This window comes from Camelus bactrianus, chromosome 6 (genome assembly GCF_048773025.1).
Source record: "Camelus bactrianus isolate YW-2024 breed Bactrian camel chromosome 6, ASM4877302v1, whole genome shotgun sequence".
NCBI lineage: Eukaryota > Metazoa > Chordata > Mammalia > Artiodactyla > Camelidae > Camelus > Camelus bactrianus.
Window position 1 is genome coordinate 113155696 of NC_133544.1, and position 6000 is coordinate 113161695.

Consider the following 6000-nt stretch of genomic DNA (forward strand, 5'->3'; position numbering starts at 1 on the left):
CAAGTGTATTGAGTACATTTAAGCTGCGATACTGGGTCGATGCATGCTGAATGAACCTTGATATCACTTTGAGTATTTTGTTTTGAATACTCATGGTTTCTTTGGTATATGTCAGCCAAACGAACCGTTTTGGTGTCTGTTTGTTTGTTTGATTGTTTGTTTGTTTGCTTGTTGTTGGTTTTGCAAACACATTAATTCATGCATCACTCGGTTTGCTTCAGAGAGTCATATATGTGAATCACTTAAGATAGAGTTTAAAATCACCTATTATTTACTGCTACCCTCTCCCATCTTATGGCTTTGATGTCCTCCTTGCCTTCTTCATGTTTCTTGTTTGTACCTCACGCTCTTCTTGCATTTCCAATAATGGTTTTTCTTATTTCCATTTCAACTTGCTACTTTTCTATTCAGGGTAGAATTCTTAATCTTTCCTTTAGGATAAATTTTGAACTGTTGAATTCTTTTAAGATTTGCTGGTCTGTGAATTTCCCTAGCTCTGCCGTTAATAGAAATGGCCAGCATGTGGCATAGGCTACCCATGATTACAGCTTTTTCTCATTCAGGTTATGGCCTATTTCATTGCACTCCTCCCTGTTCTGCAATATTTCTGCCGAGATATGAGCTGAAACCCTTCTGGAGTTTCTGTTGTGACTATATTGCTTTCCTCTAGATGCATTTTAAATCACTTGGGTGATCATGAACTTTGTTGATTTGAATTATACTGCTGCAATTAGTTCTATTGGGATTCCACCTCCTTGGGACGCTGTGTAGTTCCTGAAATCGTATAGATGAGTCTTTCTTGTCTTTTAGCATGTTTCAGTCTGACTTTCCTACAATTAGATATTCAGGGTTTTTTTTTTAATCTTGCTTTTCCATCTGGGACTCTTACGAATCATAATCTTTCATGCTGTTTCTTAACCCAGGCTACAACAGCAATGTTTGCATTGGTTTGCATTTCTTTTCCTATGTCTTCTTCTGATCTAGGGATTTCTGTTACCCTGTCTTCACAGACTTTCACGAGTCCGTCTGCATTCTCAAGTCTGCTTTGGACTGACTTTAGCCCTGGTATTGTCTCATCCTTGGGTTTTCTAATATTATATGCCATGTTTTTAGAGTTTCTATTCACCTTTCCTGGTGTACTGCCTTTTGTGATTCTGAGACACTGTTGTACTTCATGTTTTCCTCACCTGAGTTTTCACTACATGCTCTGGTAGAGTTTTGCAGTCTACATATTTGAAAGCTTATTTTTGTGCCTTCAAAATCTTTGGAAATGAAAATGGTACTTCCTGTTTGTTTTACTATACTTCTTTATCTCTACTGGTCAAGTAATATCAGGTATCTAATATAGATTTATAGGGCTTTGTTAAGTGAAAATTTTAGACCATTGGGTGTACGAAGTTCCATGATAATTCTGTGAGGACAATTTTCCCAAGGCATTGATGCCATGTCCTGTTCCTGTGTGTTTTGTCTGGTATATCTCTAATTGATGGTGTTGCCTTTGTTGTGATGAGCACACCATATTATTTCAATTAGAAAAACTTCGTTTTATTGCACTAACCTCACAATTCTGAAAGTGCAGAGTACACTTCCTCTTCTGGAAATGAAGCTTAATAGTTTTCAGCTCGGCATTTTGCTGTACGTCATATTGGAGTCTTTCCAAAACAGCAAACTGAGAGTGCGCTTGTGCTTTCTATTGCCATGTGAATGTCCCAATGTTACCAGTTCTTACCAGAGCTTCTCTGTCTACCGAAACACCAGTGGAAACATATGTATGGATGTCATACATCAGGGCTTGCTGAAATGACCCCGCAGACCGAACTTTGTTTCCACTGGGCAGTACCATGTCAGTGCCAACCAAAATGTAGCATCTGCATTTGGGAGATAATGCTGAAGGAAATGCTTCAAGTTCTCACGTTGTGGACTTTGACCACTCATCCTTGATCCCTCATCCTTGGGTCATGGGTGCACGAATGCAACCACAGTTCTGTACCGAATACTCTTCCTCAAACCAACCCATAATCCCTGTCCAGGTTATGACTGTAGCAGATCCTAAAGCTTTTAATTCTGATTTCATACCCAAGGGCCACTAAATCCCTCAGACCAGATGCACGGCTTCTCTGTTTCAGCCCAACACGTGCTCTATTGGCAAAATGCCAAATTGATCCTGGGCCTGCAAGATGCAGTGGACGTGGCCATGGCACATATCGAAAAACTCAACCACACAAGGCAATGTGGTTGCTTTCTTACAGGGGTAACAGGTCGGTATGCTCTCTTGATATAACCCACCACAACCCACAATGCACTCCAGATCCCTGAGACTCAGCGTGTGCCATTATCTGTAGCTCTATACCTCATTTTCTGCTACCTCTGCTAGCTCAAATTTTTCAGATCGGATCTTGGTCTCAGAATCCATTGTGGGGATATTTTGTGCTGATTTCTATGAGTTTTGTCAGCCAAGCATCTGCTGTGCACTCTTCTAACACTCAGCGCATTACCTACAGTCCCATGTGTGCTGTCCGCTTGAGAGTGTGCGTCCAATTAAAACAGAGTTTCACCTTTGCTGCTCCATCTGCAGAGGTCAGATCCTGCACCGATTTCCATTCTCTACTTTGCCTTCTCCTGCTTCCAGGATTTCTGAGGCCTCATCCTGTCTTGGAAGTAACAGACCACTCTTCGGTAACTGTCCTGTGCCAAGGGCTGGGTGAGTAGAAGTTTACATTGCTGTGTACATGGAAGGGAGTGAGCGCAGGTTGCACTGGTTCTCTGCCAACTGGGCATCGATAAATCAACATTTTCCAGATGTAATTCACAGAAATATGATGTTTGTTTAGCTCTGATTTCTATAAAGCCATGGTTGGAGGGTTTGTCCGAAGACTCCAAATTTGACATTGTGTTGATAACACAGTTGCAGTTTTTAAGAATTTTAATAGAAATGATTTACATGTTTTGGAATTATATGAAAATAAATTAGTGTTTGAAACTTACTAAATTTACCTAGAAGTCAGACTTGTCAATTTTTGTAACATTATGTCAGCTCTAAGCAAAATGTAGACAGATAGAAAACAAAATCACAGTCCAAAATTTTGAAGGGGACATGTCAATTCTTTACTGTTGAAGCCTCCAACAGCAACAGGAACACTGAAGTACCTATTGAAACTATGAAATAACTGAGAACCTGGGTTTCAGCTGTGCATGTTGTGCCCTATACTCCCAATGATACTTACTGGCCAATGTTGGCATTTCAAGGTGTAACAATCCTCTCTACTAAAGTACAAGAAAATGCAAACAAAATATATACATTTAGGCTTGATTCCAAAAGCACATACAGGCATTTTAGCTATGAGAACCCTGCTGCAGCTATGCTAGGCTATTGAAAAACAGGTGTTCTTCTATCAGTGATGAGAATGCTTAATCATCCTATCATGTTGGGTAAAGCAATTTAACACAACCAAGTCTGCACCCCCAAAATATCGTGCACCCGGCGCTTGGCTGAAGAGAAAGACGGTCCACCAAACCTGTTTCTTTAAAGTCTTTCACGACTTTTACAGTTCAGGTCCCTATCTGACATAATATTTACCTATACTGTCTTGAAAAACTGAGGCGTAGTACATTTTCAAGTTCAGTCAAAGATTCCTCTCACTTACCACACTCCCTTCACCCCAGACAAGACATAAACCCAGCATTTGCTGAATCTAGGGGAAGGTCATCATTTCTTTGTGTGAGCTAAGTATTCAATTCCTAACTATTGTAGGCGAGAGTATTTGACCTTTAAGGAGTTCACTGTTGTTCACAGAGTGTGAAGTAGGAGGAACTCTGATTCTAGGAGGGGCTTGCTCTTCTCCGACTGGCTTCATTGCAGCTCAGGTTCTGATCCTTTAAAATGGATGTCTGAGTGGAGGGGAGGGAAGAGCAAGTGCTTGATAGCAAGGCCCAAACCTGGGAAATGGCTTACCTGGGCTTGGTGCATTTTTTCTGAATGGATTGTAAATGCCCCTTGGGACCTTTGGATTCCCATGTCCTCTTAGAGAACATGAGCGCTTTTATCATCTCTGCCATCTCTTGTCTTTTAGACATCAGGAATCTTGGAGCCGTTTTTGGAGCAGTGAATTGAGTGACTTTCTGAAGTGCATGTAAACACTGCGAAAGTTTCTGCCAGTATCACAGTAGTTCAGTAGGTCTCATGAATGTCTTTCGAGCCTGGTATTCTCTAGAGATGTCTCCATGCTGGTATTCTCCATTGTAGCGGAACAACTCTCATCAATATGTTCGCATCTCTCCTCAATCCGTGCAGCCAGCTTTTCTGCCAGCTTCTCTTCGTGTCTCCCATAAAGTCGACTTCAACAGGACTGGGCAAGTATGAAAGTACCTCGGAGCCTCACCAGTAAGTTGATGACAGGCAGATCGTCCACTGTCTGCCCTTTCAGGTTCTGGAAACTTACCCGTGAACTTAGGTCTTTGGGCAGCAGCAATATCTCGAACTTACACAGCGTCCCGAACAAAAGACCTAAGCCAATATCCACAAAGGTTGGCAGCCCATCTATCACACTGATCCACCCACAGAATTCTGCCCAGTTACTTTGGATCCACCAGCAACAACAAGCCTCGCGGTACACACCAAGATTCCACCTGAAATCCAACCGGTAACTGCCATCCCCAATTGTTGCTGAATATAGTCAGTGTTGGGAGAGGGGCTGCATCAAACGAGAGGTTCCTAAGTTAAATGTGATTCTATCCACTAGGGTGCCATTGTCCTTTTATCTTCCCTGTATCCTTTGGTTCAGATCTGTATATACATTACAAACGGAGGGAAATGTGTCCATTTTGTGTTTATGGTTTCACACGTCTTGAAACTTTCTAACCGCTCACAGTACTTAGAGACAGCATTAAGTGAAACTCATGTTTGTGTTATATCCATTCACCCAGAAAACATATCCATCTGTTGCTTTCTGCTGAAACACCCACGCTCTCAGAAAATGGATCCATTTGTTTCATGGGGGCTGAAATTCCGAGAAATGAAACCAATCCCAATGTGGACTTTACTGTCTGTCTCGTTTGTTCTTAGTACAGTTTTGCAGAGCTAATTGTCTTTGTTATAGGCTTATGCATTTATTTCTCTACTTAGGTTAGAATATTGCATTCATTCTTGCTGTTGGAAAAATTGTAAGACTATATCACGGACTGTGACCAAAACATATTGAAAATCGGCATTTGTGTTAGGTCACGATATGCTCTTTTGAATCAATATTTATGAATATTAATGCACGCGTCTGTGTTCTGAATACAAGTGTATTGAGTACATTTAAGCTGCGATACTGGGTCGATGCATGCTGAATGAACCTTGATATCACTTTGAGTAATTTGGTTTGAATACTCATGGTTTCTTTGGTACATGTCAGCCAACCGAACCCTTTTGGTGTCTGTTTGTTTGTTTGATTGTTGGTTTGTTTGCTTGTTGTTGGTTTTGCAAACACATTAATTCATGCATCACTCCGTTTGCTTCAATCAGAGAGTCATATATGTGAATCACTTAAGATAGAGTTTAAAATCACCATTATTTACTGCTACCCTCTCCCATCTTATGGCTTTGATGACCTCATTGCCTTCTTCTTGTTTCTTGTTTGTAACTCACGCTCTTCTTGCATTTCCAATAATGGTTTTTCTTATTTCCATTTCAACTTGCTACTTTTCTATTCAGGGTAGAATTCTCAATCTTTCCTTTAGGATAAATTTTGAACTGTTGAATTCTTTTAAGATTTGCTGGTCTGTGAATTTCCCTAGCTCTGCCGTTAATAGAAATGGCCAGCATGTGGCATAGGCTACCCATGATTACAGCTTTTTCTCATTCAGGTTATGGCCTATTTCATTGCACTCCTCCCTGTTCTGCAATATTTCTGGCGAGATATGAGCTGAAACCCTTCTGGAGGTTCTGTTGTGACTATAATGCTTTCCTCTAGATGCATTTTAAATCACTGGGGTGATCATGAACTTTGTTGATTTGAA